Raw genomic sequence first — 21,648 nt, 5'->3', positions numbered from 1 at the left:
CTTTTGAATATTTAGTTTGGGTGGGCAATCATTGCACACAGCAACATGAGAACTAACCTAGAGGACGGGACCCAAGAAACCTGGGTTTAGATGGCAAGGGGTAAGTCACATGTAAAAATGATGGTAAAATATAGAGTGAGTAAGGCAGTTGCAGGAAAGAATATCAAATCTAGAACTGTGAAGGTCACGATAAAGCTACTTTATCAAGTGTCTCCTCTCCACTGCTCATTGAATAAAAAGTGGCCCAGCCATCAGGGCAGATAGGGGCCTTTTGGCAAGAAGGTTGCAAAAGAGATACTCTAAACCCCTAAAAAGTAAGTGGTCTTCAACTATGTTTATATCTTCAACACTGGGACCATTGCTCTCTGTCTGACATGTTCCTGACAAGTGGCCACAGCCTTTGGCTGCCGTTTTAAGCTGAGATGAGTCATTTCAGTGGCTTGGTGTGTGTGATTTCTTGTTCTGCCTCTCTCAGCATTCCAAGGGAAACCTACGTATTGGTGGATTTGCTATCTTTCAACCATTAAAGAGATTATCTATATGAAGCAACTGATACAGTGTCTGGCCCACAGTTGAGGTTCATAAGGTGGCAAATACTGTCATCATTAGCCCAAATCTTTATAATCTGACCACTTTCCCGTAGTTCCCTCTGAGAGACAAGTTAGAATGACCTCAGAGGCCTGACTCTATGACAATCATTTGTCTCTTCCAGAGCGTTCTATTTTTCTGTTCCAAGATGAAGAGTGGGACAAACCAGGCTACGCATCTCAGATCATGCTCGTACTTGTCCTGTGGTCACACTACACAGAATATGAGTATTCCCCATGGGTAAACTGTTCCCTTACACAACACTTTTGACGTTACACAATTAAAACGGCTTACATATTAAAATTTGAGGCAATGTGAAAGTACCTCATAATTAACTGCTGTCTATTTAACCAGACAGTTCTAGCAAGTTAATTTGATGTCTGTTACGAGACTTAATAATTGTCAGTGATTTTTAAAAACAATTTACTGGTATAATCATTAACTACCCCTAGATTATCTTGTCAAATTGATAATTAAATGCCTCAAAAATTCATTACAGAGTCAGTGTATTAATAGGAATGTAATTAAGTAATGTTTGCTTATGTAATCTAGAGTTTATTACCTGTACACTTATTTATCTTTTCTACACTTATTAAATCTTTCTAGGGGCCTTTTCAGAATCAATAGAAAAACCAAGAGTCAATAAATGTCTTATTGGATCCAAATGAGGCACTTAATTGAGAGACTGTGAAATAAATATGGATTCTCCATGTCTGTGGAGAGGAAGACGAGATTATTCCTATTTTACAGCAGGATTATCAGTTGGGGACATAGAACACTATTTATTCCTTCTTCCATTCCTTCCTGTGTCTTTTCTTTCCCTCCTGTTCACCTTCCGTCTCTTTCCCTTTATTCTTTCTTCATCCTTCCCCCCCCTTTCCTTTTGTCAAACACGTAAGTGCCTGCTATGTGCCGGTCGTTGTGTGAGACCCTGAGACTAGATAAGGTCTGATTTGAGTCTAATGTAGCAAAGAAAAAAGACCTATAAAAAATTACAAGGCAACATGTTTAATGCTACCCTAGAGCTGTGTACAAAGTGCTAAGGGAGCACAGAGGAAGGAACAACTGACTGTTTTGGTAGTCAGGGAAGACTTTTCAGAGGAGGTGGCATTCGAGCTTGCCAAATTTCCCAGGGAGAAAGAGTAGGAGAGAGGCATTCCAGGCACATATGTGCAAAGAAGTGGGGCCAGGGAGGAACATGGGCCACTCAGTGACTAGATGGAAAGGGCTGACTTTTAAACTGTAGAGTATCATGATCAGAGCTATGTTTTTCAAAGGATATCTTTGGAGGACAGAGTCTTCAGGATATGCATTCAAACCGCAGTCTGGTTGGCCCGTCCTTTCCACAGCCTCTCATCCTGGTGATGATCATCATATCCCCAGGGGCTTATGGGTTACATTGGCTTTTGCTCTGTTGGCACTGTAAAGATAGTCATACGTTTCAGATTACATATTCAAAGCTTGAGCTTCATAAGTAATATCACAACATATTTCAACCCGGGCCTTCCCCAACCAGGAATCCACAGTTCAGTTTGCTTATTCTCAGAAACTCTCCCATAGACCCAGAACCAAGAATGTTTGGTTGAAGGGAAGGGGCCTTAACTTCCAATTGACAGTTTTCAAACTTCTACATAGACGTGAACCTTCTTATCCCTCATCACCATTGAGGCATACAAGAGTCAGTTGTAATAATTTTTGTCCTTGACCAAGTGTCAATGACTATAAAAGTAAGTCCTTGCATGTTTCCTTTGGCTGTATGGCCGGGTACCTTTTAGTGAAGTGGGAAACATGGGAGAGAGAGAGAAAATGAAAATAAAAACACCTATTCTGGTATTTAAAACTATATTGCTTATACACAACAAGTGAAAAAACATGTTCAGAGTCTCTGAAGACTTTTTCGTGATGCTTGGAAATCATTTTCATATGTTAAGCTCAGGCTCATGGGAGAACCTGCTTGGAGGGCTCTCGTTGCCCTAGGAAATAAGTACAGTGCATTTCTGATACCCATATGCCCTGCATGTGCCAGGCCTCCCGAAGTGATATGTACTGTGACCCACAGTGTTTCAAAATGACCAAAATGGTCACATTAGATCATGACATTAGACAAGGTCAGAGAGGATCCAAGTCAATGGCTAATTAGTCCTGAGAGTCTCTAAACTTTGAGCCTAGAAGTGTTTAGAATTAAGTGACAAAAGATACTCTATAAATACAAAGTAGCTTACTTTTAAATGTGTATATATTCATATATGAACATATGAATATATATGTGTGTGTGTGTGTGTGTGTGTGTGTGTGTGTATACACACACATATGAAAGAAGAACTTCAAAATCCTCCTCTGAGATCTCTGATGACACATCTGCAGGTTTGACCAAAGAGGTAATTCAGTTTGTCAAAGCTTCTGGGCCAAGATAGGAAGATGATGTTGTCTTAAGGCCGGACATTCGTGAAGCCTGGACCCCAGTCTGATGACCTGGTTTGAAGTCCCTGGTCTGCCGCTGCTAAATGGATGCCTTAGGACCAATGGCCTCTCTTTGGGCCTCATTTCCTCAGTTTCCACTTAGCCACTGCTAAGTGGATGACTCAGGACCAGCAGCCTTCTCTCTTCGGGCCTCAGTTTCCTCAGTTCTGGGAAGAATTGTCCGAGGCCCACCCATCTCACATTACTCTTGGGAGGATCAAATGAGATCATGAGTGTAAAATACCTCGTAAACAGGTCACAAAATCCTGCAGAATCACGAGGGGTAGTATTATGATGAGATCGAAAAGGCTATAAGTATTTCAAAGAAAAATAGTATTCAAAGCACATTCACAGAGTTCTGTTCTCTGGGAGGGGCTGCTCTTCCCAGGTACTCCCCTGTGGAGGCAGGTATTGTCACTCCTTATTGACCTGTCTTCAACCTCATTTAGCCTGTGAGCTCTGGGCATGTGGAGACCCTGCCCACCATGACAGTCTGGCACAGTGGCAAATGCACAGGATTTAGGGACAAGTAACCTAGGTCAGTCCTTCTTCTGGCCCTGGCTTTGCCGTTGACCCGTTGTGTGACTTGGGGCAAATTACTGAACCTCTTCAAGTCTTAATGTCCTCGTCTGTGACATGAAGGTAATAAATATTACCTTAGTGACATTACAAAGATTCAATGAGTTAGTACATGTCAAATGCCTGATTTAAAACCTGCAACATAGAGAGTGCTCAAGGAACACTGGGTAGTCGCTATGATTATTTTTGCCATTGTTCTTCCTTTACATCTCCAGTGCCCAGAATAATGCCCAACATGTAATAGGTATTCATTAAATAGGTAGTGAAAGAATAAAAAAGAAAGTCCTTATCTCAGCAGATGGGTATACTGAGATTGGAGAAACATAAATTCAGAAAAAAGATGGAAAAGGGTTGAGTTTTGTGGGCTGAGGAATTCAAACTTTGAGCTTGTTTCCACCTTTTATCAACACTGGTAAAAGAGCATTTCTATTTGTGCTGGAAATGTATAGTATCGGCATAGCATTTTAGAGTTTACAAACAATTTTTAAGACCAGTGTCCTATTAGATTTCCACACCAACACTGTGGGGAAGGTATTGTTATATTACCCACTTCACTGATAAGAACATTGAGGTTTAGGGAGGGGAAGTGTCTTGCCCAGCCATCACACATCTGATAAGTGGAACTGCTGAAATCAGGTCTTCTGGCTCATTGTTCTTTTCTCCCTCTGGACAGAGACCCAAGGCTGATCCACCCAGGACTGGGTTTCTGATGGTAACCATGAACAGTATTATACAGAAGTGCCTGGTTTTTCTCCTTTCGTGCTACAACCAAAATTAGGGGGAAAGCCCCTAGATTTCGTGTAGTGATACATTAAGAATCTTTCACCTGTCAGTTTAACTATCAACGCTTGTGAAGCTTATTAGTTCAGTTTGTACTTTGGTTTTGAATCCCAGTTTCCTTGGCTGTGAAATGTGCTTCACCATCATTGTGGTGGGTTTTCCCCTAGGAGAGCCGATCTGTTGCAACTAGTCCCTGCTCTGGAAATGGAAACCAGAAACCCTGGAGGTCTTTCAACCCGGGTCACTTAGGCAAAGCAGCCCGAGAAGTATAATTACACCATTACTCAACTTCATAGATCCTCCAGATTGCCCGAAGAGAAAAGCATGTCTTTTGATAAATCCGAACCCTCTGATAATTTCCTTTAAGGGATTTCGAGCCGATTGCAAAACCAGCATGGCTCCCCACTGCCTCACCTTCTCTCTAGTCCCACTCTCTGATATCTCTCTGCCACATTGATGCTTTTGACAACCTTTCCTCCAACATTTCCTGAGACCCAGCATTACTCTGGTTCTTCTCCAACACCTTCATCCTGGCCGCCTCCTGTTCTTTCACAGCTTTGCAACTATGGACATTCCCTGGAGGCTAAGCCTGTGTCCTCTGTTTCCACTTCTCCCCTTCTCTCTCTCTTCCCATCTGCTCTGGTGCCAGCTTTTAAGGGAGGCACCGGATGTACAAAGACCAACAGATTAGATTGAGCATCTAATCTCAAGGGACTGGCAGTGTGGTAGAGGGAGAAGAGTTGTGAACGAAGACCTCAAATTCTAGTGAGTGCGGTGCTTCCCTGCTGCTGGCCGGGCTTGAATGCAGGGAGAGGCCAGTGAGTGGGGAAGGGCAGAAATGTCCCTGTGGGAGGAGTCTTCAGACTGTCTTAGAAGATAAGTAGGTGCTCCTCATTCAGCTAAGAAAAGCAAGGCTATCTGAGACAGGAGCACAGCTTGTACAAAGACACCGAGGGAAGAAACTTTGAGATTTATTTTCCAAATCAGGAAAATGGGGATAATGATACTTGACTTGCAGTGTTGTGAGCACTGATGATAATATACACAAATGGAGCCTGGAACAGGGTAGGTGATAAATGAATGACCAATAATAAAATAACAACAAGCCCCTTTTTCCATTTCTCTAACCAGTTCAGTTTGTTCTCTTTTTCTTTCTTTCTTTCTTTCTTTCTTTCTTTCTTTCTTTCTTTCTTTCCTCTCTTTCTTTCATACAGGACTGGACTAGAAGATTTTTAAAAGGCTTTCTGGATCTTAAAAGGCATCCCAATGCCTTAAAATCCTCTGGAAAAGTTTAACAACAGTGCTGTCCTTTCTCCATGCTTTCTGTGAATGCTGCAAATCCTCAGCACTCTCCCACCTCTGGACACACAGATCATTTATTCCAAAGACCATCAATTTTACAGACAATGCTGCCTCATTAGGTATATTTCACCATTGTATGTACTGTCTGGCTTTGACTGTTCAACTTTATACATGGGCTCAGCTTGTCTTCTGTTCTTGATTGTAAATTCTCTGGAACAAGAATGGATGCTACTGAATTTAGAGTAGGAACATCGGATGCCTGTCTGGCTCTGTTACCTACCAGCAACCAGGGCTTGGCTAATTTTGTTAACCTCCATTTTCTCATGATTTAAATAGGGAGCATGATAATGGCCGCCAACAACAACAACTTCTTCTTCTCCTTCTCCTCCTCCTCCTCCTTCTTCTTTTCTTGTTCTTCTTCTCCAAGTTAATTAACATACAGTGTAATAATGGCTTCAGGAGTAGAATTTAGTGATTCATCACTTCCATGTAACACCCAGTGCTCATCCCAACAAGTGCCCTCCTTAATGCCCATAGCCCATTTAGCCCATTCCACCCGCCCCCACCTCCCTTCCAACAACCTTCAGTTCGTTTTCTGTATTCAAGAGTCTCTATGGTTTGCCTCCTTCTCTGTTTTTATATTATTTTTCCTTCCCTTCCCCATATTCATCTGTTGTGTTTCTTAAATTCCACATGTGAGTGAAATCATGTGATATTTGTCTTTCTCTGGCTGACTTATTTCACTTAGCATAATACATTCTAGTTCCAACCATGTTATTTCAAATGGCAAGATTTCATTCTTTTCGGTCACTGAGTAAAAAATTCCATTGTGTATATATATATACCACATCTTCTTTATCCATTCAGCAGTCAACGGACGTTTGGGCTCTTTCCAAATTTTGGCTATTGTTGATAGCACTGCTATTAGCATTAGGGTGCAGGCGCCCCTTCAAATCAGCATTTTGGATCCTTTGGATAAATACCTAGTAGTGCAGTTGCTGGGCCCTAGGGTAGTTCTATTTCTGATTTTTTTGAGGAACCTCCATACTGTTTTCCAGAGTGTCCATACCAGTTTGCATTCCCACCAGCAGTGCAAAAGGGTTCCTCTTTCTCCACATCCTCGCCAACATCTGTTGTTGCCTGAGTTATTAATGTTAGCCATTCTGACAGGTGTGAGGTTGTGTCTCATTGTGGTTTAGATTTGTATTTCCCTGATGACGATTGATGTCGAGCATCTTTTCATGTGTCTGTTAGTCAACTGGATATCTTCTTTGAAAAATTGTCTGTTCATGCCTTTTGCCCAATAATGGCCAACTTTTGAATCTTTTATGATATTTAAATGAGATAATGCATTTGATGGTACTTTGCAAAGTAGAAAGCATTATGAAGATAGGAATTTTATATTACATTTGTCTCTGCACCTCTATTAACCAGGGATCTTTTGGTTGCAACTAACAGAAACCCAACACAAAGTAGACTAAGCAATAAATCACATATTGGGTACATAACTGAAAAATTGCAACAGGTATCAAGTAAGAAAATCAGAATAATGCTTCTCTGCTTTTATCAGCTCTGCTTTTCTCTGTGTTGGCTTCTTTATCAGGCATCTGTTTGTTAGTGTTTCTCAGCAGCTGCATATTTATATGCTATCAGTTAAAAAACCTTAACCAAAAGTTGGTTTTCTTCCCCACCCCCCCCCCAAGTAATTTTGACAAAAAATCCACAGTCAACTCTCAGTGGACTGACAGGGACACGTGCCCATCTCTTATTTGGTTAGTGTGGCCAGTGAGGTTAGATGTGCTGATTGACCAAGCTTGGGAGCTAAGAGGAATAAGGTCAGTTCCTCATATACCACATGGATTGAGAGAGAGGGGTGGTTCTCTAAAGGAAAAGTGATTGCCAGAATAGGAGAAAATAGGTGCTAAGAAGGCCAAAACAACATGTAGCACCCACTACAGCAGCCTTATCAATCAAAGCCAAGAGAACTTACGAAGGCTAACGCCTTATGGGGCAACACCATACACACATGGGAAGGTACTGTTATGCATCAAAATTCATGTCACCAGAACATGACAATTCATTCGACCACTGATCTGGAGAAGACAGGTTGTGGAAAGTTCCAAAGCAGAATATTCATAGGGTATATATTTGGGAGTCCAACCAATGTTAAATTGCTTTGATTTTGTTGATTTCAAACTGGGCTAGTTCTCTTATACTGGCCTTGGGGACTATGAGAGCAGGAGGAACAGAGAAAGTTCTGAGACCGTATTTTTAAACAAAGTCTTTTAAAATAAAACATTCACTCATTTGAATACCTGTCCGAAAGCAGGAGGGCCTCGGATGAGTTCACTCCAGGACATGCTCACTTGGTGCTGTGGAGCCAGGCTGTGGCGAGGCAGGAAAGGGCAGAGCCCACAGCGTCTCCTGCCAGCTGGGGCTGCTCCCTCCTCCCACAAGCCTCCCAGCAGCGGGGCCTCCTGGCCTTCGGTGTCCTTTCTGGTGGGCATGGTTTGGGGGCACATCTGGGTGCTTGTGTTCGGTCCCTCCGTCCTGGCTCTGATGGCAGTTGTCTGCATTTGTGGACAGTCACGGGACAGATTTTAGCGAGAAACTCAGGAAATGCCAGAAGTGGCTCCTAATTTGTTTGGGAAAATGGACTAAGCTAAGGGATTAGAGGGTCTTCTACTTCTTTTTTCTCTTCCTCCCCTTCTCCACATTTATCCTTATCTTCCTTCCCTTTCAACTCTTTCTGCCTTCTCCCCCCTCCCATTTGCCCCTTCTACTAGGATAAAATCCCCTTAAGGACAGTCTCTGTGTCTTAATTATGTACAAAGCCTTGGTTGGCAGAAGATCTTAAGACAAATAAAATACAAATCCTGTCTTTAAACTTTACTTTTATTAAAGGGAAAAGCCCCACTGACAACAAACCCAAGATAGGCATTGGTGACGACCCATCCCCCCAAGACACATGTACTAGTTTGAGAGTTCAGAGGCAGAAGTAATTTCGGCTGGGGATTCACAGGATTCTGAAGGAAGTTTTACTTAAGTCGGGTCTTAAAGGCCATTCACTGAACAAATACAAGTAAACCTGGCAAATAAGCACAGGACATGGATACAGCCACAAGAAGGGCTCAAACTTAATGCACCAATGTTGACCTAGTTTGCTGATGGGCTATAGTCCTTTACTCAGAGCTTGATTAATTTTAATTTATACAGACTAATAACAAATTTGGTTACCTACAAATACATATGAGACCAAACACAGCAAATTAAAAGTGGGAGAAGGTGCTGGCACGGGCAGGCTACTGAAAATGGAGAGAAGTACAAGGTTGATGGCTTAGTAAGAGGAGAGGAGACAGAAAAACAAAAAACAAAGCCCTCCCACAAATCCACAAGCATGAAAAAAAAATCGCTGCAATCTGAACTGAGTGTGGAGGTCAAGAGTCCCTTAAATTTAGAGTCCTCTAGAATGTCATTGTGCATTAGAGTTCAGTGAAGAATGTGACAGCCTGTAGTCCACTCCTCCCAAAAAGGCTAAATTGCATTTTTTGTGCTTTGTTTCAGAATATAGACAAACACGTAATGGATTTTTGAAAGAGTTGTATCCCGACTAAGTTACGATAACATTTGTATTAAAATCATAAACCTTCCCCATCTGGGATGCTACATCCTAGAGAAGGAATGATTTGATTTGATGTTTAATAAGTCCAAGATGCTGTGGGTCATTTTTTGTCATACACTCTCCTTCCAGTATCCTTGTAATCTTTGTGCCTCCCATGTTCCTAAGGTTTCTTCTGGTTCTTTCCTGACTGTGGCTTTCAGCAGCCCCCTCCAGATACTGGCATACTGAGCTGCTTTTGGTCCCTCTTCTGAGGCATTTCCAATATGGTGGTGAGGAGCAGGGAAGAGCTCTGAGGCATGGCCTAGGGACTTGGGTACTGGACTTAGCTCCCTACTTAAGAGATGGGTACTTCAGAAAAATCACATTTCTTCTTTGAACCTCTGTTTTTCCATTTAGAAAATGGAAAATAACCCTTATTCATGGAGTTGTGAAAATCAAAGACATTAATTGATGTGAGATTGGTCAACTGAATGGTGGTTCCATTTTCAGCCTATAACTGCACTTATCTCTACTCCTAACCCCTGATTATCATTTGCATACACATCTGTCTCCATCGTTTGATTGTTGCTTATTTGAGGTTGTGTTTTTCTTGGATTTTGTTTGTTTTTGTTTGTCTTTTGTTTGTTTGGGTGTCTCCTTGAAGAAAGGGTATCTTGAAATGCTTGACAGGTCACGTGTACTACACAACACTGGGGGAGGGGCACCATCCATAGGACCATGATGTGAATAGGGCTTCCTTTCAGGTTGTGTGACTCAGGGGCTCTGACCAAAGTGCCTGGTATATTGTAAATATTAAATAACAATGGCTCTCTTTTCCTTCCCCAATAGTTAAACACTGTCCTGGGGCATAAAATATTGCTGAACACTGGATTCTGGGCCCGAACTGAAGATTTTCCCTCTATTATCTGGTTTCAGGCCCAGCTTTCAACCTCCATTTTATCTTTGGTTGGGCCGAACTGGTCATGTCCTTGGCAGAATCCTTCAGCCACGCAGGTGTCCACCCCACAGGTGAAGAGGGGTTTTGGGCAATCAGGATTTCAAAGTAAAAGTAAGTAAAAAAAAACTTGGCAAGCCTCCTGTTTAGACTTTAGTGTGTTAATCCCAAAATCTTTGTAAATGAGGGGGTCTAAAAAGTCAGGACCGAAAACAGGACAGAAAAAATCACACACGTTTCTCCTCTACTCCTTCATTCATTCCAATCATTATGGAGATTTCACAGCATCTGTGAAATGTTCTAGGCTGACCTCTATATTGGAAAGTGATGGGCTTCACTTTCCGCTTCTGCATATTGGGACTAATCCTATCCACTTCCTAGGGTTACTAAAGAGATGTACCATGAACCTATCCAGGCCCAGAGCCTGACCCCTATTACATGCTCAAAAATGGTAAGTGAATCTGAAACGACAGAGGCAAGAAGCCCACGTCTTCCATTCTCTGATAATGTTTTCAGTTGTTGGGTAGCTTTGCCATAGAACTATCTACCTTGCAAAGAAAGAAAAAGTCCTCTCTCCATGTAACTTCCACCTATGAGGCCTGTGGGCAAGGATGAAGTGCTCTCCCACTTTCCTGGCCTCCCCCTTAGTGAGGACAGACAGCAGAGGGCCTCTGTGGTCAGAGGGCCGAGGAGCCAGACAAGCCTCTGTGGTTACACACTTATTTATTTCCTTATTTATTACTTTTGCAGCTAACATTTTTACAATCATGTTATTTTGTGGTTTATTTGCAAAATGCATCGCGAGTCAAGTTTGCTTCAAATGTTCTCTGGGTTGGGGAGCCCAGGGAGAGGTGGGGGAGGGCAGGAAAGCAGTCACAGAGACGTTATACAATTTATTTATCTTAATGATCCTTTCTTTGTAAATAGGCCATATGAGGCAGACAGAGAAACTGGGAAGGCATCACAGGCTCGTGGGTAGCGGCATGAACAGACAGCAACCTCAGAAATGAAATGTAAAGAGACCAGACTTGGGGAAGGCAACCCAAGAGGAAGATGATGAACTCCTGTTCACCAGCCCCCAAGGCACCAAAATGGCATCTTCCGAGAGACTTGGGGAGACACTAGAGGTTGGTTATAGAAGACTGATGGATAATGACTCAATCCATAAACATTAGTATTAGAGACCTTATTATAATTAGGTTTTGAAGATTTTAATAAAAACGAAAACCCAGTTTTCAGAGAGTAGCTAAAATGGGGCTCCGGAGACGCTCTGCGGGAGCTGCTATTTCTTTTATTCTATATTCTTTCTTCCTCAGCCCCCAGGCAATAGTAGATTCCTGAGAGGGTGCCCAGTTATTGCTACAGCCCATTTTGACTGCATGCAAGTTTGTTCTTGTATTATTCCATCTGGTGGCTCCCCAAACCACTTTCCTTTTTTACCCTCCTTGTAAATATTTACATAAGAAGGTTCTTGCAGGATCCTATATTGGTGGATGGTGCAAAGCAGAGAGTCTTGGTGTGTTTTATTCCTTTTACAAACAATTTGGTTAAGTGGATTCCCTTCCAGCTCATTAAAAAAAATTCTTTCATTTTAATAACATCATCAGAAGCTAAACAGCATCAGAGGGAAAAATAAGTTCGCAACATACAGCCTCGAGTGGCAATCTCAGAGCGGCTTCTAGCTGTTAATGGTTGATGCAAGAGCTGGTGATTGTAGTTAATGGTTGGAATGCAGCGTGCATTTAAAGGCCTTCTCTCCTTGGGCCGGACAAAGATATGTGGTGTTTTCTGGGTTGGCCGATGAATAAGAGATCAGATAACTGAATCAGGAGATCAAGACGTGGTTCATAAACTTCAGACACTGGCTCATCCTGCCACCCTCCCTAAGGCTCTGTCTTTGTTTGCTTTCTCGTCTCTGCCCGCTTTCTTGGACAAGTTCATCCTTGCCCACAGCTTTTACCTGTGCCTTTCCACAGGTAAAATCAAAGCTCTCTCTTCAGCTTTGACCTCTTTTCTGAGCCCCCAGTCTGTATTTTCAGCTCTTCTGGACATATCAGCAAGATAGCCATCACTATCCTAACTCAGCAAGACCAAAGCCAACTGCATTTCCATCTGGACCTGGCCCCACTCTGGCTCCTGGGAATGTCACTTTCTATTCCCACCCAAAGCAGCATCCTTCACTCAGACACTTCGTTCCTAAATCTCTCACCTCTGACTACTCCCTCCAGCGGCCCCGAATCTAGTCTGTTACCATGTGCTGTTGGTTTTAACACCTCATGAGACTCGCATGGATTTGTTCCTGCTTCTATCCTGCCTGTCATTACCCGAGGTTTCTTTAAGCTTTATATTCATTTATACTCATTGATTGAACACACAAATTGTTTAGATACTTCCTACATGCTAGGTGACTAGCAGGTGCTGGGGACACTGGAGTGTACAAGACAAAAAAGATCTGTACCTGCTTTCTTAGGGAAAGATGCATTAAAAAGATCATTAAAAATTTTAAATTATATCCTGAGAAACTTAACAGAAACCCATGGGGGAGGGGAAGGAAAAAAAAAGAAAAAAAAAAGAGGTTAGAGTGGGAGAGAGAGCCAAAGCATAAGAGACTCTTAAAAGCTGAGAACAAGCTGAGGGTTGATGGGGGGTGGGAGGGAGGGGAGGGTGGGTGATGGGCATTGAGGAGGGCATCTTTTGGGATGAGCACTGGGTATTGTACGGAAACTAATTTGACAATAAAGTTCATATAATAAAAAAAATAATGACAGAGATGAAAAAAAATTTAATTATAAAACAGAATGCTTAGGAGGAAAACAGGGTAAGTCACAGGTTTCTCTGTCTTCCTACTCTCCCCAAATCCTGCAACATACTGTTGCCATATTTATCTAATTGTGTCACTTTCCCTCAAATGTCATCAATGCCCTTTGCTGTCACCTACTTCTTTCATGTCATTTATTCGTTCCTCATTTGTATAGTCTTGTGCTTCTCCCTCACACCATGCTGACTACCTTCTTGCTATCATGATTCCTTCTCCCTGTATTTACCGTCTTTTCACCTTACCACACCCAGCTGTTCTTTACTTGGCTAATAGAAGACACCTTCATCAGTGCAGAATTCAAAATCTCTAGCCAGATCTTTTCAGTCCTCGCCGAGGTGTAACATGTTCACCAGCTTGTTTTCCATCCCCTCGTTCCACCTTTAGGTACCTGTTCACTCATATCTTTAGAACATCGGAGCATTTGATACTGATCAATCTGGCTGTGAACACGTGGTTCTGTGACACTAGCCGTGATCTAAATGTGGTGTTTGTAGCACATCTTCCTTGAGTTAAAAGCCCTGCTTTCCCTAACACACTGCCTTTGATTTGGCTGATCTCTCCCGGCCTTGGGCCCTCTTGCCTGGGGTAGAGACTACCTCCTGTCAGCTGCGGTCCGCCGAAGCTCCTAGTAACCCTGGCTCCTCGGTCTGGACTGTGCCACATTCACAGAACAGATAGGTTCCATATGACTATTTAGTATGTGACCTGGGTAAAAGGGTATTATACAGCTGGACAGTGGCACCTTCACAAGAATCCACTGTTCTGTGTTCCTTCTTTCTCTCTCCAGTTTACAGATGGGGAAGGACAAAGTTGAAAGAATAGCGTCTTGTGCATCTTGTAACGAATTAGAAGAGATGTTAGAAATTGGATCTTATGAAGGCAAATTTCAATATTTGGTCCCCTGGATTTGTGTGGCTGCAGTGAAAATTGGTTAGATGCTATAATGTTTCGGTCCGGTTAGTCTACTATGTTTTGATTCCCTTACATTGAGCGTCCCTCTCACCCCACCCCTTTGCAAAGAAAGACCAGCCTTCCTGAGAGCACAGAACGTCTGCTGTGGAGACATTGTGAGTACGAGAGGAGTGTCAGGCTATTTAGTAACACCTGCCTGCAGCTGGGCCAAAGATGAGACTGGGTTCTGAGAAAGACTTTGCACTCTCCCTGTTGGAAAGGCAGACATCATTTTGGGAACCATTCAATACAAAGTTTTTGAGACATAGAGTCCAGCTCATGGTGGGAGGGATTGGAGGGAGCTGTTTTCCCTCTCTAGTCTTAGGCCAGTCTGGAAGGATGCTATTTAATGTAACCCAGAACTGATTATTTTGTTGATCATATTTCAAAACCCCTGCCCTTTAAACGAGTTCCCAGAGTAAATTGAATGCAATTGTGGGAAGTTGGACTTAAAAAAAAAACTTATTATTTTTTTGAGATTTGAGGGAGAGGATGGCAAGAGAAGGTCAATGGAAACCTGCCCAAGGACCAAAATATAAAAGAAGCTTGGGGGTTGGGGACGGAGAGAGCAAAGAAAGATGAGAATTCTGGGTCAGAAACTCTTGCTGAATGAGTCATCCTGCAGGACAAATAAAACCTCACTCATCACCCTGTCTTCCTTCTCTGTAGCGAGAGAAGCAAACAGTGGGGCCCTGGAAAAACATCAGCAACTTCTTGTAGCATCTGTAGGTGGGGAAGGTTTCCAAGCCACAGAGAGAGAGAGCTGTGGATGCCTTTACCGGGGCCCCAGTTTTTCTCAGCCAAATAGGAAGAACCTCCAAATTGACCTTGGAAAAACATACTCACTGAGGGAAAAATATTCTAAGCTCCCTCTGTGTATTTGTATTAAGAGATTTTTTTTTTTTTAAAGAAACAAATAGATCGCTTTCCAGTTTTCCATGAAAAGAGTTTGAATGGTCTCAGACGCACAGTGATGGAATCCTTACAGCAGGTTTCGAAAGGCTGCGGAGAGGACTGAAGCCTTGTCCCTAGTTAGTGAATACAAGGTCACCCACATAGCACAACCGTATCCCTATTGAAAAGCCTAAGGGGAAAAGCATTCTTGCCACTGCTCTCTGCGAAGATTGCAATTAGCATTTTTATGAAGAACATAAACTCTCTGTGTATCAAAGATGCACTTTTATTACTCTGAAACTGGCTCCAAGAAGCATCCCGCAAACGTTTGGCTCTTTCCCTTCCAGGAGGAGACCAATTAAAGCACCGTCTGTCTGACTGCCAGCCCCTACCCACCCCTCAGTGGGGCAACAACAATACCGAGATGGTAGCACTGGCACCCTCAGTAGTGGCTTTTCAGTTATTGGGCACCTGGAAAGAAAATAAGGATTCCTTGGCTGTCATCACACACGTACGCACAAAAACAAAAACCCAAGGCTTATTTTACTTTCCCCTCCCGACGCCAGCCATGAATTGCTTGGTTCAGAAGGATGATTGAACTCGCCACCAATTGTGTCAGCTGCCGCCCCACCTCTGGAGCAGCAAAGGCTCCTGGGAGAGTGGCAGTTGACCATGTCTTAGTGGCGCCAGCATGCTTTCACGAGCTGTACTGCCCTCTGGAAAGCAGCCTGTGCCTGTGGGCCGCTGCCTGGAGCAGACACTCACTTCGCACAGTTTCCCCAAGGCGGTTCCCGACTCACGGTGCCATGTGACATTGTTTCTTCGGGTATTTTCTGATGGGACTGATGCTTTTCCTCTGAAAGGTGGAGTCTATCATGGCGTGGGGCAGAAAGTGAAAAGGACAGTGCCTGGCTGCTTTTAGAGCCAAAGGCAACAGGCCAGCTTTGACCTCACCCCTTTGGTCCGATTCGTCAGCCAAATGGGTCTAGCTAAAATATTTAGTCTCCATATACACAATAAACAATCTTGAACCAGAGTCAGGAAAAAGTATAAATAAGCCTAATATCCCTTTCAGTGGAAATGGCACCAAGCACAGTGTAAGTAGACAGCACTCAGTAAAGGTCTCTTGAATAAAGAATTAATATGGCAAGGCTAGGAAGGGGATACTTTCTACCACATGACTTTAGATACAATTTAAATACAATGGCATTTTCCTATTGTACCTCTAGTTCATTCCCCTCTACTTTTCTAAAGTGATGAAAGTCATTCTTCTGATTTACTAATTTTACCTGCTTTACTAATATTACCTCTGAGACTGAGTCTTCCAGACTTCAGACAAAGGATTGAACTGACTTCATGTGAAAACAATGAATGTAACTCTTGGAAATGTGACAGTTTTGATGTTTTTGGCTGAAAAAAAGAGTGACCCTGTCAAAACTCATTCAAAGGATTCAGATTTATTAATAAAAGTTTCAAAGCAAGGCGTCCAGAGATTAGCAGTTCTGGCGTTGGGTCAGCAACTCATCAATGTCAAAGGTTAAGATCAATGTCTGTGGAATTTCCTTTTTCTTTCTTCCATGCTTTCAAGATGGCTGTTACCATTCCGAGCATAATGTCTTCCTAGAATAACATCTAAAGTGCAACATAGGAGGCTTCTTTGAAAGTCCTAAAAGACTTCTTGTTATATCTAATTTTCTATAGCTGGGCCATATGCAAAATAAAAACAAATTTCCATGACTGACTTTGACCCATTGTATTAGTTTCCTAGAGCTACCATAGCGAAGTACCACAGACTGGGGAGCTTACACGACAGAAATTTATTTTCTCATGTTTCTGGAAGCTAAACATCCAATATCAGTGTTAGAAGGGTTGTTTTTGTCTGCAGCCTTTCTTCTTGGCTTGTAGATGACTGTCTTCTACCTGTGTCTCCACATGGTCATTCCTCTATGTGACACACTAGGTGTTAATCTCCTCTTCTTATAAGGGTATCAGTCAGAATGAATTAGGGGCCATCCTAATGACTTCATTTTAACTTGATTACCTCTTTAAAGTTTCTCTCTCCAAATGTAGTCGCATTCTGAAGTAATGGGGACTAGGACTTCAATATGGTCTGAGTTCTGGGGGAATACAATTTAGCCCGTAGTACCTATCGTGATTAATCCAATGAATTCGGCATATTGCTGCTCAGGCAATATTGGGGTTTGGTTAACAAGAAAGAAGGAAGAATGCCACAGATATCCTTATTAGCATTATTATATTTTATGGAATTACTGTTGTGATGCCTTCGTTCCCCCAAAGAGAACCAACTTTGAAGAGGCCAATGTTAGAAATGATTCAGAGAAACCGAAGATCAGGATAACTGACCACCTCTGTCTCTAGCTATGTCCCTTGACACAGGGCTAGCCCATATCCCCTGAGCAAGTGCATGGTAAGGGAAATAAATGGGTTTTCTTAACAAACGGCACAAGGAGTTTTCTTAAGGAAGAAAATATCTCGGGCTAGAAAAATCCTTGACAAGCTGCTTAGTGAGAAAGTGATACTCAGAGGTTCTGAGCTACCAAGAACCAAGATAACAAGAGAGAAGGCTAAACTCCTTTGAATAAATGATGAACAGGGACTTGGGAATTGGGGGAGAAAAGTGAGGGGGTAAGAGGAAAAAGACAGGACATTCAAAGGTGGCATAAGGCTGAAGGCCTCAGGAGAAAAGGGGGCAGTTATAATACCCATCTGTGGGTGAAGCCAAGGCTTACTAGTGCAAAGGAATCTGGTGTTTAATTTGAATGTGTTTCGTTGGTGTGATGTACTCCTCTCCTTGGCCACCTTTCTTTGATGGTTGGTAAAACCCACTAAGGACCCACCTATCTCAAGAGAGTGGAGCTTCATGGAAGGGGCTGGGCTGCAGCTTTGAAAATGTCATGAGCCTATCTGGCAAATGATTCACACATGGAACTGATTCTGCCAAAGAAGGACTTTAGAAACACACGTATCTATGAGGTTGAAACACTTTCTACTCCTACCTCCAGGCAAGCACAGGAATCTGGGGAAACTGTTTTGATTTTCACGGGACACTGAAAGGGACATGTGAGTAAGGATGCATTTAACTCAATCTTACCTACACTTTAAGCGGCAGGCTGATCCCAGATGTCATGTAGTTTACATACATATTGTAACTCATTACTTTTTAGAGACAACAACCTTGGGGCACCTGGGTGGCTCGGTTAGTTAAGGGTCTGACTTTGGCTCAGGTCATGATCTCACAGTTCATGAGTTTGAGCCCTGCATCGGGCTCTGTGCTGACAGCTCAGAGCCTGGAGCCTGGAGCCTGCTTTAGATTCTGTGTCTCCCTCTCTCTCTGCCCCTTCCCTGCTCGTGCTCTGTCTCTGTCTCTCTCTCTCTCTCTCTCTCTCTCTCTCTCAAAAATAAAAAAAGCATTAAATTTTTTTTAAAAACAACAACAACAAAAAAAATAGAAACAACAACCTTATGTTGGATTACGAACGATTTTAAAATGTTTCTCCACATATTATTCTTTATTTTCTAAGTCTTCTGTTTTTATCACATTTGATTACAATAATGCAGGAAAACCAGCACAAACTTAAAAAAAAAACCATTTTATTTCTTTAGGTTAAAAGTTCATCTTGAGATCATATTAAATTGGCATGCAGTTGTAAGAAAAAAACACAGAGAGTTCTTGTGTACTTTTGCCCAGTACAGTATCACAACTGGGATATTGATTTTCATGTCATGATGCAGAACATCTCATCACCACAGGGATCCATCTTTTTTCCTTCTTTAGCTGCACACACTTCTCTCCTGCCCCAACCCCTCTTTAATTCCTGGCAGCCACGTATCAGTTATCTATTTCCACAATTTTGTCATTTGAAGAATGTTATATAAATGGAGCCACACAGTATGTTAAGAAGCCTTTGGAGATTTCCTTTTTTCACTTAGCATAATGACCTGGCAAGTCATCCAGATTGTTGCATGTATCAACATTTTTTCTTTTCATTACTGAGTAATATTCCATGGTATAGATCAAGAAAGCCTGTTTAAATATTTACCTACCAAAAGACATCTAAGTTGCTTCCGGGAATGGGCTGTTACAAATAAAGGTGCTTATTGTGAACTGAATTGTGTCTCCCCAGAATTCCTATGTTGAAGTCCTAGCCCCCAGTACCTCAGAATATGACTGTATTTGGAGATAGGGTCTTCACAGGGTTAATCAAGTTTAAATTGAAGTCATTGAGATGAACAGGTGTTCTTGTGAAAGGATAAATTTGGACGCAGGGATGCACACAAGGTCAATACCACCTGAAAATGGAGCCAGAGATTGGGGTGATGATTCAGCAAGTCAAGGAGCACCAAGAACTGCAGACAACTACCAAAAGCCAGGCAAGAGGCATGGAACAAAATCTCTCTCACAACCCTCCATGGGGGAAGCGATCCTCTGACGCTTTGATCTTGGACTTCTGGCCTCCCAAATTGTGAGACAATACACATCTGTTGTTAAAGCCACCCAGTTTGTAGTGCTTTGTTAGGGCAGCACTAGCAAACTAATACACTGCCGTAAACATTTACATATAAGGTTTGGAATGATTACAAGCCTTCATTTCTTTGGGATAAATGCCCAGGAGTACAATTACTGGTTCATATGGTAATTGCATGTTTCATTTTTAAAGAAATAGCCAAACTATTTTCCAGAGTGGCTGTACCATTTTCCATTCCCCCTGAAGTAACGTATGAGTGATCCAGTTTCTCTGCATCTTCTCAAGCATGTGGTGTCACTGTTTTTTTATTTTAGCCATTTTGATAGGTGTGTAGTGATATCTCATCCTGGTGTTAATATGCATTTCTTTAATGGCAAATGATGATGGACATCTTCCATGTGCTTGGTTGTTTGTTTTTACTGTTGAGTTTTGAGAGTTTTTATATATTCAGGATAATGGTCCTTTGTTGTATATGTGGTTTGCAAAGATCTTCTTCCAGTCTGTATCCTTGTTCTGTTATCCCCTAATAGGGTCTTTCTGGATCAAAAGTTTAATTTTGATGAATTCCATTTTGTCATTTGTTTCTTCTTATGGATCATGCTTTTAGTGTCAATTATAAGAATTCTTGCTTGCCCCAGGATACCGAAGACTTTTTCCTATTTTTTAAATAAAATTTTATAGTTTTTCATTTTCCATTTCAGTCTGTGATCGATTTGAGTTAATTTTTGTGTGAGATGTGGGGATTATATTGAAGTTTATTTTTTATTCTAAAAATTTTTTGGTTTATAGATATCTAATTATTCCAGCACCATTTGTTTAAAAGCATGGCTTTTCCCCATTGAATTGTTTTTGTACTTTAGTCAAAAAACAGTTGGGCATATTTTTTGTGACTCTATTTCTTACTTCTTTATCCTGTTCTGTTGATCTATGTTTCTATTCTTCCACCAATAGTGGAGGTGTTTGATTAGTGTAGGTATATATATATACCTATATCTATATCTATATCTATATCTATATCTATATCTATGTGTATATATATATATATATATATACCTATATATAGATATAGGTATATATATATATACCTACACTAATATATATATATATATATATATATATATACACCTATATATAGATATATAGATATATCTATATATAGGTATATATATCTATATATCTATATATAGGTATATATATATATAAAGCTTTAATATCAGCATGGTGATTTCTACCACTTTCTTCTTCTTTTCTCTTCTGCCAATGTCTTTTAATTAATTCATTTGGACCATTACATTTTTTTATAATTATTGATATCTTAGGGTTATGTTTGTCATTTTATTTTTTGCTTTATTTTTCTGTTTTTTTAAATTTATGTTTTCTTTTTTTTCCTGCCATTCATGGGGTTAATTGAACATTTTTTTATAATTCCTTTTTTATTTTTCTGTATCTTTTGTTTTTTACAATCTTATCTCTTTGTATAGCTGTTTTAGTGGTTGCTCTAGGTTTTACATCACATATGCATAACTTATCACTATTTACTGGCATCATTTAACAAGTTTGAGTGAAGTATACAAACTTTATCTCCCTCTGTATTTCTTAACCTTCCCCCATTTAAAATATAATTTTCTGAAATATTTTCTCTACATACATTGACATCCATATTAAACAGAATTGTAACTTTTGCTTCAATTGTGAAAAATACTTTTAAAAATTCAAGAGGAAGAAAGTCTTGTTTGTATTTTATACAAATTTGTATTTGTCTTTATATTTGTGCTTACCATATACTTTATTTCTTCCTGATATTCTAAGATTTCTTCTTTTATCATTTATTCTCTGTTTAGAGAAATTCTTTCTTCTTTTTGCTGGTTTTCTGATGACAAATTCTCTTGTTTTCCTGTTTTTGAGAATGTCTTGATTTCCCTTTTCCCCTGAAGGATATTTTCACTGGACATTGGATTCTAGGTTGACACTTCATTTAAGCAGTTGAAAAATGTTCTGCCATTTCCTTCTAGCCTCTATAATTTCTGCTGGGAAATCCATTGTAATTTGAATGGTGGTTTTCACAAAGGTATGCTCTAAACTCTCTTTCGCTGCTTTCAATATTTTTTTGTCTTTAGTTTTCAGGACTTTGACTCTGATGTCTTGGTGTGAATTTCTTTGGGGTTTTTCTCTTTAGGATTTTCTCAGCTTCTTGAATCTGGAGGTTTATGTGTTATTTTTGTGTTTGTTAATT

General features: G+C 41.1%; 1 long non-coding RNA gene across 1 annotated transcript in view; it reads right to left on the bottom strand.

Annotated features, from left to right (window-relative positions):
• Nucleotides 1-1,626: 1,626 nt before the first annotated feature.
• Nucleotides 1,627-21,648, bottom strand: part of LOC122198752 — a 47,698-nt gene continuing 27,676 nt past the window's right edge. The window contains exon 3 of the long non-coding RNA XR_006193139.1: nucleotides 1,627-2,008. This is a non-coding gene — a long non-coding RNA (uncharacterized LOC122198752). The remainder of the gene's footprint in view (nucleotides 2,009-21,648) is intronic.

The sequence above is a fragment of the Panthera leo genome, chromosome C2 (genome assembly GCF_018350215.1).
Source record: "Panthera leo isolate Ple1 chromosome C2, P.leo_Ple1_pat1.1, whole genome shotgun sequence".
Lineage (NCBI taxonomy): Eukaryota > Metazoa > Chordata > Mammalia > Carnivora > Felidae > Panthera > Panthera leo.
The sequence above is the reverse complement of the archived record's forward strand: the minus strand, read 5'-3'. Positions and strand labels throughout refer to the sequence as shown.